The sequence below is a fragment of the Etheostoma cragini genome, chromosome 16 (genome assembly GCF_013103735.1).
Source record: "Etheostoma cragini isolate CJK2018 chromosome 16, CSU_Ecrag_1.0, whole genome shotgun sequence".
Classification (NCBI taxonomy): Eukaryota; Metazoa; Chordata; class Actinopteri; order Perciformes; family Percidae; genus Etheostoma; species Etheostoma cragini.
The window spans coordinates 13,783,068-13,795,527 of record NC_048422.1 but is presented as its reverse complement, the minus strand read 5'-3'; the positions used below and the strand labels follow the sequence as shown (position 1 = coordinate 13,795,527).

The window sequence follows — 12,460 nt, the reverse complement described above, 5'->3', positions numbered from 1 at the left end:
ATGCAGCAGGTAAACATTGCAGCCGATCAGCGTGACAGGCCGGTATCTCCACACAACAGGTCTTTTCTGAGCGCTGAGCAGGGACCCGGGGAGAGGCTGAGCTTCGGATAACATAATATAGCTGTTCAAGAGCCCATCCTTCCTGCTAAAGCACTGCACGTCAAGCCTTTCACTGTGTGGAATAGTGAATAAAAGGATAAAGGAGGAGAAAGAAATCACAAACAATATCGCACTGATGCAGAGGGACCACAGCACAGAGCAGGAGGGATGGGGGATTTTTCTCAACTTTTAAAAAAAGAGTCAGCAGCTTTTGGATGATCCAATTCCATGAATAAACCAACTCCAAGAATTTATTCAAGGTGAGCATACAAAACAATGTTTGTTCCATCCAGTAGCTGCATTAACCAGAAACAGATACAGGGTGGCTCTGTCATTTTTAGGCACTAGAAAATAGCCATTTGTCTCTCTTTTACTAGCACCACACACTGCCTTTTCAGAAATCATCTGAATCTCTACAGGTGTTACTTTTACAGTTTCTGAACCCATTCACAAGTCAGTATATTACCCATAAAAAACACATTCTCTCACGATTATTTATTGATTGATTTAAATATTAACCACTGTCTATTCAAACTACAAAGCTGCTGTCTCTGTGGAATGCTTTCTGTCCTTCCTCCTTCCTGAGCAACAGGAAGATGAGGATTGGTTGAAACTCCCTTGATGGACAAAACTCGTTTGAAGCTCCCCCTGACTGCCTATGGGAAGCTGCAACCAGATGCATGAATTGTTCAGGATGAAGAAATACTGTGGCTCAATCCCAAAGTAAGCCCTGAGGACTAAGGCCTAAAGACTCACAGACTTAATTGATCTCAGGTGCTAAATGAGTAAGTGTGTGAGGCTACAGGGGCTCAGAAACGTATGAATGGGATGGGACAGCACTTCAAGAGATCACGTTACCTTAGTGACGTTCGATGACAAAGATGTTGCTGACACCGTTTGGGTATTTTAATTCTAAATGTGTTGCTTTCCACACGGCCAAGGCACAGGAGAAGGCTGACTAATTCCAAATATTTTCAACAAACTGGACAACAGGTCCGTTCTGTGGTTGTGTCCTGCTGTTGTTTACCTTTTTGTAATTCACGGATTTCCCCATGGTCTCCGGCGGTAAAAGACAACACTTTGAACTGTGGGTAATTCCCTTTGGTGATGTCTGCACCGATGCAGACTCACAAAAAGGGATCATTAAGTGTGTACTCAAACCCTCACGCCCTTTGAAATTAGACAACCCTAAGCCTATACAAATTTTGTGAGAATAGGCACCAAAGTCTGTGAGTCCGAGTACAGACTTTGGAATTGAAAAAAATGAAAAAAAATACACATAAATCTGAGTTTGTTAGATTTTGACATGCAGTATTTGTCACACACAAGTTTTGATTAAATGTTTTGTCTACGTTTTTATGTATTTATTGTAGTCATTTCATGCTTAAGCCTTAAACATGCTTGTGAAAGTCACCTTCTCTCACAGTAATTTGCCATGTCATTTTTAAAAGGTGGACAATTGGCTTCTTAGAACATGAAACATGAGGTGGTCAGACGTAATGTGATGTAGTAGATGAACAGCCAACATACGTTTCACCTAATTATTTTATGTATGTCTTATTAGATCAGGTGTTTATATAAAAATTCTATTTTCTTTGTCCTTTTGGCCAGATTTATTTCTGCACTCTTGCCTAAACTAAGTTGTTCATTATCTCATCCTCTTTCAGTCACTCTGTTTTCTGATTTGAACATGTCTGGAGACCAGGGACGTTGTTAGGCCTATTTTAGGGGGGATGAAGCTACCCTAAATGTTGCTAAACACCCCTAAATGATACTAAGAACAATAACAACTTGATTTATCAATAACTGTATCCTTATTCATATAGACCCAACAAATATACAAAAAATAGCCAAAAAGTCAGAAGTTAGACAGAAGTACAAAGTTAGATGTGCTATCAAGATGATGCACCGCACCGTACGGTGCATTGGTGTGAACTGGCAGCTTTCAGAGCGTTGCAGACCGAAGCTTTGCAAGTAACTGGAGGATTTATCTTGTCTCGTTGCTACTCTTTGGTCTGAACTTGCTATGCACCCTCCCGCCCACATACACCTATAAACAAACTAATGGTGAAAGGAAGATTGATTACACAAAGTGATACGATAAGAGAGTAAAGTTGTAAGTTATTTTTAATTACCTCAGCTACATTTTCTTGAGGTAAAGGAAAGGAGATATTTTGAATTGCAATGGAAGACTATAGTCTAGCTAGAGTGAACGAGTAAAATACAAGAAATGGTTAACTTAGCAGGCTAATCACAACTCTTTATTCTATCCCAATAATATAGCCTATCTCTAGTAGGCCTATTCTAAAACAATATCAATCCCCATAGAATGCTGTTGTCACTGAAAACTAAATGCCATAGGGTCCCTGTTAATGCTATTGTACCGTTGTACCATTCAATTCATTGAACAGATGGGATGGATATTGGAAGATATTCCAGCAGAGAGAAAGAGAAGCAGGAGATTGCCAGTTGATTCTGAGGGAGCCGGTGGGATTGAGGTCAGTAGAGGTCTTTAGGTCTGAGGATTGATTTCTCTTTTTCTAACAATAAGCATTTGTTGGCATGTCTAGGCACTATGCATAGCCTAAACTACATTTTTTATTTATATTTATTATACATGCTAGCTATATTGTAACCAATTTAACTTTCTGCATTCACTGGCTGTGATAAATTAAATAAATATGTAGCTGTTACCTAAATGTAAGCTAAAGATGAGCACATTTCAAAAGATACACATGTGAAAATAAAATGAAAGCAATCCTACATACAGTACACACACACCAAATCGTTTAGGTTTCAGGTTATTTTCAGGTTATTGCATTGACTATGCCAAGTTACAAATACCCTGGGGGCTAAGCACCCCGTCTTTGAATCCTAGTGACGTCCCTGCTGGAGACAGTAACTTCTAAATAAAAACCAACCCTTTTTTTTTTTTTTAATAATCAATTATTAACTTATCAGAATTGAGCATTGAGTCGTTCCAGAGATAATCGGGGTGCTTCTATGAATTGATTTTTTCCCTACCCCCTAATAGTTTGGTACGATAATAACCCTTTTCCAGATAACAAAAAACAATTTTTCAATTCTGAGTTCCTATCGTGCATATTTCCTGGCAGGTGGTTGAGGAACTGTGTGTTTACTAACACAGCACTGACCTTGGCTCATGACAATGCATTTTTTTGACAGCTTACATGAGTGCGTTGTGATTTCTGAGGTCAAATACAAATAATTATTATGTACTCAGACCAGGAGGAATTGTTGTTTTTCCAAGAGAGGTTATTAAAATGGGATATTGCATTGCTTACACAAATACAGCCTTATAGTGAAATTGAAATGCATAGAATGGAATGTTTTGTATGATGTGCCTTTATAACAAAATAAATAAAAGGGGAATTAACTGTGACTTACTTTACCAAGACCATTTCCCTATCCCTGTTTACATACTCTATATTGTATCACTCTATACACTGGTTGACACCATATTTTAGAAACAAGTACTGTAAATCCCATTAGGGACTAATATCTTTTTAAGATTTTCTTTTGGGGCTTTCCATCCTTTATTTGATAGGACAACTAGGTGAGAAAGGGAGCATGAGAGGGGGAAAACAGGCAGAAAAATTGTCACAGGTCAGATTCCAACCTTGGACCTCTGCGTCAAGGCATAAACATCCAAGTATATGTGTGTCTGCTCTACCCACTGACCTAACTGGCCACTGGGGCCTCATATCTGGACACTGGACAAATGCTTTGTACTTTGAATATCAAAGTTAATAATCTTCCAACTACATGATAACACAACTTACATAAAAAAGGAATTTGATTCCATGCAAAAGAAAGGGGGTCTCACCACTATCATTAGAGTTTATCTGCTGGGGACAGGCACCATAGGGAATGGAAAAAATTTGGATTGTGCTACTGACCAAGCACAGTTTATTGATTTAAGTTGAACAACAACCGTTTTGTCAGTTTTCTCACCTTGGTATAATAGCTAACAGCAGTTCTCAGTCCTGATCCCATAACCCCTGTTTGTTTTCACTCTAGCTCTGGTTAAGGAGGTGCCCAAAGTAAGATCTGAATGTTGCAGAAGTGATTCTACACTGATATTTTCGCTAACTCAATCATGACCTCAAGTCATTAAGGACACAAGTCATCATAGTCCTTAAGGTCTCTAAATGCTGACAATTAATAAAACACAGCATTCAAACCTTCAAAAATATTGATCCTATTTTTCCACACAACTAGAGCAGACCATGTCTACTCAAACAAAGCAGTTCTTACAGTAAAGAAGTGGAATGCCCATGACCAATGACTAAAAACATGTGACAACATTTTGGCGTGTTGAGGACGGAGAGTCTGTTTTAGCTCATCTTGAAGGTGCAATTTCCCATTTCCTGACATCCGTTCTATTTATCACGCTATAAGAAGGGCAGAAACACAGATGGACGGATTATATGGAAAAGGTTTCAAATACCGGCCTGGGGTGTTGGTCGGAACTCACTAGACAGGAAACAGGTGGAGCTTTTACCTTTTAGTTAGTATTCCTTAATACAGCACAGCAATAGGCCTACATCAAATGGTAGCCAAGGTGTGGGGTCTGAAACATAGGATAGTGCAAAATATATGCATGTTAGGTTATTCAGAACTAGGCCTTTCTGAGGATGAAACACAATCAATCACATTAATAATGATAATAAAGCAAATTACCATCATGCTAACACCCATTTCGGTAATGACGTCAAAGAACAGCTGACGTTATTTGCGTCACGTTACAATAGTCAGTAACACTAAGTTATGTTGAAAATGTAAAAAAACCAACGTTACTCAACAATATCTTAACAGAACAGTATTACAGAACACACAATCAAGTATCCTGACACAGTTCAGCCGTGACTGATAACAAATGACAGTACCAAACACAAACAAACTTCGCCGTCACACCTAGCCAATTTCACGTGCTAATTAAACTTGTCATAAACTCTATAAACTGAGAGTTTATCAACCCAAAGAAATGTCCGTTCTCAGTCTTAACAACATCACAAGAACATGTGACTTACTGATAAGACACTCGCGCAGACAAGGAATGCGAAAACACGTCAGGAAACCCCCAAAAGTCTGCTATGGACGGCAAACACACAGCCTGCGAAGGCAACCTCTTGAGCGTTCGCATATGTCCGCGTGGTGCGCGAGTACGCAGGTGCGCACGCACGCACATGCACGCGCCACCAACGGTAACGTTCGAGTGTTACTTGAAATCTTGAACTTTATTGCAGGCTATTTGATTAATTGCAAATTAGTTTGATAGTTTAAACCACTAAGGAACCCTGCCCTATTTGATTATTTTAGGCACTCTGTTTAATGAGGGCCCTGTGTAAAAATATAGTTTTAGAGCTCAATTATTTTTCTTTATATTGCACTTATGTACTTTTCTAGTCTTAACAACTACTCAAAGCACTTTTACATAGTACAGGAACCATTCACACACTGTGGCCGAAGCTGCTGTACATGGTGCCACCTGCTCAACAGGTAAACACTTACACACATTTATAACATCGATGGAGCAGCTCCAGGGGCACTTCAACACGGTACTGCAGGGCCAGGAATCAAACCAACAACCTTCCAATTAACAGGCAACCGCTTGAACACTGAGCCACAGCTCCCTTATGTGATGTATGTTACTAATAAAGTTGTTTTTTTAGCCAGGCTAAAAATGTGGCCCCATGGCTAGAGAAAGTCAGTCTGTCGGTGAGCCCACCACTTCAGAATTACTGTATATCATTGCTGGATACAGACATCGATGGTCCCGAGAGGATCAAATCTACTGGGTTTGGTGATTTAGTACCCTAGCAGGTCAAACTTTTCAATTATTCAGTGAATAATATCAACATACTGTGGACTAGATGGATTGCCAAACTCCAAAACGACAATCATTGTTCCTGGACGATGAATCACAATGACACTAGTGATCCCCTGACCTTTCTTCTAGTGCTACCATGAGGTTAACTTTTGATGTGTTGCCCAATATTGACTCTGATTTAATGAAATTTCCCCAATCTAACACCATTTTGGTATTTATTCCAGCACAGCAGTAGTCATCAGTGTACTGGTGTTAATAGGAACAGCCTTTTTTCAACAGCTCTTTTAGGAAACTGGTTTAAGGGTTTTCAAATTGGCTTGGGGGTCACTTCACATCTGACAAACATATCATGTATTGAACAAATGTAAAACACAACAAAACAGGTTTTATTTCCAATCAGTATTCAAATTACCGCATTAGAGACAGAACCTGGCCCAGATGCGTCAACTGTAATTTATAATCACAGGTTTTCTGTGCTCTGTCCAATCATCACATATTCATCTGCCGTATACAGTCTACCACCTCTGTGACGCCCCTCTTCTACTCAACATTCTCTCTCTTAAGATTTGAACAGCTGTCATTGCTTTTGGTAGCAAAACATTTGAAAATCACAGACTGTATATACTAAGGGGAATTTTGAAGGTGTAATTTTCTTTAGCTGTGCTTCAAACGGAATTTGTTTGCATGTATTATCAACCATTTATGCATATTTCCCTGTAATTTAGGGTAACATATTTTGCATCATTAGAATTTTTATTTAGGTTCAATACACTTGCATAAAGTTCATGATTTAGATTTCCAATAATGAACCCACCAAAAGGTCTCTGAAGTAAAATAGGTTAAGCATCACTAAATCCTGAATTAATATCTGAGCAAACCATTACCATTACTACTATAAGCTAACTTAAAAAACAAAGCCAGCATGCCCTTTTCAATGAACATTTAATTTTAGACAGTGGCCAATAGGGTAATCTATCCTAAGGGCATGCTGTAAGCACTTTTCCACAGCTGACTAGCATTCTTATTTTTTAAGGATTTCCCAGGAGGGTTGGGAAAAGGGCAAATGTTACATAGTTGGTAGCAGAATAAAACCAGCTCAGTTTCTGAGTTTCTGAGGGAAACACTGCAACGAGGAAATATATACAAAAGTACTTTGTGACCTTCTACAGTTTTAATTTCTCAGTGTGCAAGGAGCTGTGGTGAGATATTCTGCATTAAAAAAAAAAAGGACTCTCTCTATTTTTTTAGTCTTTCAAAAAACAAAAACACAAAAACAAAAGTGTAAGGAATGCATTAACAAGTCTTTATCTGCTATAATGTAAGGTACCAACGTTAGTGTGCCCTGCAAACTAGCTACAATGGGAACAGAGCAGTACTTCCAAGACCAAGAAGCACAATTTAGTGACGAGGGTACCTGAGTTTTGGCTATTACAAAGAAAGGTGGATGTGTTACAAATACATCCACCATGAAGTATTTCCTTACTGAGTGGAAGCCGTCAGAGTTCAGGCAAACATTAGAGGCTCTGCCCTGCCCTTTATTAGATTTGTACAAGTTTACAGTATACTTCTTCCACCCCAGCCAACATTACCCAAGTTACTTATACTAAACTACTAATGTATTTGTCAAACACATTAATTAGTCAGGGGTTAAATTGTGATGGGCTGTTGCTTGATGACATCACGTGGTTGAATATCCCTGATGTTATCATAAGTAACTATTCATACAAAATTTAAAAAATGAAAGTTAAAAAATAAAGTCAAGACAAACTCAATAGACTCTAACTAGCTTTAATATAGTTTTTACTATTTTTAAACTTATCACTATCTGTATGCTATCTACAACTATCTGTACGCATCAAAATCTACATCTAATGTTAAAAAAACTTTTTTATGATGGTTTTTGTACAGATTGTAAAACTTAAGTGTCAAATATGGAGAGGATTCAGACACTTAAGTAAACATTCAGATCCGTTCCAAAATGTAAGTTTTTTTTTCCCTGGCGCATGCTTTACCATTTCACCAAGTTTCATGAAAACATGGGCTAGTAGTTTTTCCGTAATCCTGCTGACAAACCACCAAACCAAACCGAAAACATGACCTCCTTGGTGGAGGCAATAACAATGTTGAGCAGAAGTAAAATTTAATTCAAATGCAAATATGGGACAATTGACATTTGATGACACTCTGGTGGCATTTCTGCTTTTTGTGGATGTTTCTGTCCTTGTGGCTTTAAAGGATTGTGACCTTTGATGTTCAGTGGAGAGTTTTAAAGATGATGCAGAAGAAAATGGATTAGTCAATCTGGGTGAGGGAGCAGCTGCCACAAGTGGAGGAGTTCAGTTGTGATGGTTTGTGAAATTGATCATCAGTTAGGGGCATTGGCTGGCAGGCCTAGTAAGAGCATGTGGCGGTGAAGTGAGAGTTAAAGTGAAACTCTCAATTGATCAGTCAGTCCTCATTTAAATCCTCACAAACAGTGACAGAAATGATGAGACTGAAGATACAATGAGGATTCTCCGCTTGGTGGCTTGTCTCCCTGTTTGTTAAAGAGAGCTCAATGATTTTGGAAAGCATCGACATTGAACAACTGCTTCTTTGTGCTGTGAGGAAGCAGCCTGCTTAAGTGGATCGGGCATCTCATCACAAAGCCAGGCTCTGTTTAGAGGTGTCCTCGGGCATGACCAACTGGGAAGACACCCCAGAACAGACCTAGGACACACTTGAGGGATTAAATCTCCCATCAGGCCTGAGAGAGATAAGGGTTCACCCAAAGGATATGTTGGGGAAAAGCCCATTTAGTCATCACTTGAAACTGGATAGTATAGTTTGTATGGATTTTTAGCTTCTTAATTGAGTCTTCTTGATCAAAATATATACTACTTTTACATTTCTAAAACCCCACTGACCTTTCTACAACCTTACTGTTTTACACTGTAACTTAACTTCGTCTTTGGATGTCTCCAAACTGCTTGCACTCAGAAATTGATTTATTTCTGTCTGGAGATCAGAGCATGCCCTGTTCACGCCTCTGCAATCCCTTCTCCATTTTTATATTGACAAACCAAGGGCAAAAAAAAAAGAAAAAAAAACCTTTCTGTCCTTTTATGTGCTATCAATTCAAAGCAAACTGAAAAAGCTGTGAAATCACTTTCCTGATTTGTTGTTAAGATGACATTGTCATTCCTATTTACTGACACAAAATATTGGTTTGGAATGTATTTAAATTTCTTTTAAGCCACATAGAAGGTTCTTTTTCTGCTAGAATCCTTCTCATGAGGTACAGTAATTATTTCACCCTAAATTCTTAGCATCTTGTCTGAAGGTTTTTATTTTAGAATTGGGTCTCTAAAGTTGTAAAGGTAATAATAACAAAAGCTGGCTTCTGATTTTATTTTAAATCTATTTCTTTTAATGTATAGCATGCATATAGATGTGGGGTGACCATTAATATATTTGTCATGCACTCATTTTGTTTTCATTAATTGTATTGATGTGAAATTAAAGGGTCACTGATGTTTTGATATGAGTATACGAGACCTGTTTTTGCATGTATAAGCAGTATACAAAAATTTAATGAATGGTTTATAACACACTATATTGTAGTTGTATGCAGATGTAAGGATGTATTTTATTGCTTATAAAATGGTTTGCCAGGAATTATATCTTCTCCTATGAGGACATATTTTATATAATTATACTGTTTTACTGTGTTTATTTACCAGCCTCATCCTATGGATGTTGACTAATACATCAGTTCATATCTGCTTATAATTACGTTGTAGTGTGAAATAAACCATTTAAACCATTTAATAAATGTTCATTTACTGCTAATGCATGCTCAACATGGGGACAGTTGCTGAAGATTCTTTCCTTAATGAGCTTTTGTGTCAACAAAGGATAGGTTTCATTGTTCTTAAATTATTTGAGTCACATTAACAATCTTACAATGTTATTGTGTGATATTAAGGCATCACTCTCACACAAGACGTGGTGACAATAGAAATAGAAATGTTCCAGTATGAGGTTCTCAGGTTGTGGATGAAATCACTCAGCCGAAATTTATTTTCTATTCTTTTCATGAGGAAATGGATCAACATCTAATGCACAAACATCAAAAGTAACCAAATTATACTGATGCAAATAAAAATAAATTAAAATTGGTTTTGATATTAATACAGTACAATGGCTCATCTCCTTGAATTTCTGTCAACTCAGTAGAGTAAAAATATTTATTTGTCATGTTTTTGCTGATAATTATTTGTCATAAACATCCTTTATTTTTGGTGTCTAGTCTGAGCACAGGCAGCCTGCCAATTTCTTATGAATCCCATGTCTTTGTGTGTGTGTGTTTCATTGAGAAATAATGTCTGTGAATGTGGAGAAGGCAGTGTAGAGCACGTGTCTAGCATATGTCTGTTCAGTGAAAAGAAGAGGCAGACAGGTGAAAAGAAAGATGGAGAAAGAGCAAGGCATGTCGCAGCACCCTCAGGACGTCTCTTCTTTCTGAGCAGCTGTTGTCTGAGAGCTGGAGGCAGCACTGCGGCGCCCTGTCAACTCCTTCTCCCACAGAAGCCCCTTTGCATGCAAAACAGGCTCAGGCTGCCCTCTCTCCTTGGCCACACTTTTCCGCCCCTTTTTGTCTCTGTATCAGACACCTCCTTATTTTCTCCACCTCTCTCTGAAGCGGCGTCTTCATTCAAATCAATTTCAAGCCCTCACATGTAGTGCGCTCAGCGATCGTTACAAAGCACACAAACATAACATGCTGCAAGTGAGACAATTTTATGGGAAAGAACATTTCAAGGGCAGAGACAGATAAAGACAAGAAAATGTATTGTTTTTTTTATTGTGTACTAGGTGCATCAATTACTCTGCACAGGGGAAATATTTAAACATACTGTGATTTGGTTGACCTCTTTCTACCATGACCATATTCCTTTATTCTCAGCTATCAGAGGCCAATGGCTTACAGTTATGTAAAAAAAAACGAAATTAAAAGCATCATTACTTTTACAGGTTGCTCACATTCCAAATAGAATAGTGTTAACAAAACATACCCTATTTAAATCCTCAATATACATGTCGAATGTGGTCTTTGACCTTGTGCGTTCCGCTGTTTTTGAACTGTATTCCAAGAAACAATCTACGGCATAGCTGTTCTACATTTCACAAAGCAGACAAATGTCATTATGACATTTGTCTGCTTTGTATTTGTATTTCATCACAATCACACAATTCCGGCACAGAGAGCATTAAGAGCTCTCACACACGCAGATGATTTAATCTGTAGGGCAGACTAACTAACCAAGTCGTATTTCAACAAGTATAAAGAGCACTATAACCTCCTGATATAGTGCTCTTCTATCACTGCACCTTCATTTACTTGATAATTGATAAGTGTCATAATGGGGATTTCAGATTTCCTAATAGAGGCAACAAAACCTGTTGAGCGCTTACGCTTAAAAAGTGATAATTTCTTGACAATCCTCAGGCGTATACACAGTATTGTGCAGCAATATTATACAGTACATACATCTGACATTAAGAGAAATGTAAAGAAATTGACATTAGTAAGATAAAATGGTGTGATACAAGCAGTTAACAAGGCCTTTTGACTCACTATGTGTGATTTTGTCTATGCTGTATTTCTGTTTAAATTGCAACTGGTGTGCCGTCTTGGCCAAGTCTCCCTTGGAAAAGAGATTTCAATCTCAAAGGACTTCCCGGTTAAATAAAGGTTAAATAAATAAAAACATAAATTAGCATTGACAGTTAATTGCTCATGACTGAATGATGCAACAGTTACAGACGAAAGGGCTTGATAGCTTTGGAAACAGCTGTGAATTTTGGAAATTTATGATATATATTGCTTTGATACTGAAAACTGGCATTTACCAATACCTTTTAATTCAATTAATGTAAAGAGAATAACATAACATAATATGGAAATACAAATGCTACCCTCAAGTTACAAACAAGCAATGGCACACACACACACACACACACACACACACACACACACACACACACACACACACACACACACACACACACACACAATTTTACCCCTGCTCTGATAAAAACAACTGGATTCAGGGCTATGTGAGCTCTACTGGTATCACTTCAAAGTTGACAAAACGCTACCACCATGTGGTATGTTTTAGTACTACATAGTTTTAATCTCCAATACATTTAGCATTTAACTTATTACATCACTTACCAGGGTTCTAAATTAGCACCATCTACTAGCCAAATGCTGGTAGAATGTGCAAATGGCTGGCAGATTTGCTTCACTCACCAGCCAAAAAAACAATGGTTATCTATTGAGTGGCTGGTAAAAATTGAACATTCTTTCACCAGCCATTTGGCTGGTGGACAAAAAAGTTAAGTTTGAACCCTATGACATAAGCCTTCTGCAGTGATAATTTGTGGAAACTTCTCAAAATCACACATGGTCAGAAATAGAATACACATTAGATACGCCATTGGGATATTTTTAGATAAAAA

At 38.0% G+C, this 12,460-nt stretch overlaps 1 long non-coding RNA gene across 1 annotated transcript; it reads right to left on the bottom strand.

Moving 5' to 3' along the window:
* Window positions 1-1,198: 1,198 nt before the first annotated feature.
* Window positions 1,199-12,308, bottom strand: LOC117959669. The gene is made up of 3 exons (XR_004659991.1): window positions 12,174-12,308; window positions 7,718-7,720; window positions 1,199-1,210 (listed from the first exon to the last, which is right to left on the bottom strand). It is a non-coding gene; the product is annotated as an uncharacterized LOC117959669 (long non-coding RNA).
* Window positions 12,309-12,460: the final 152 nt, after the last annotated feature.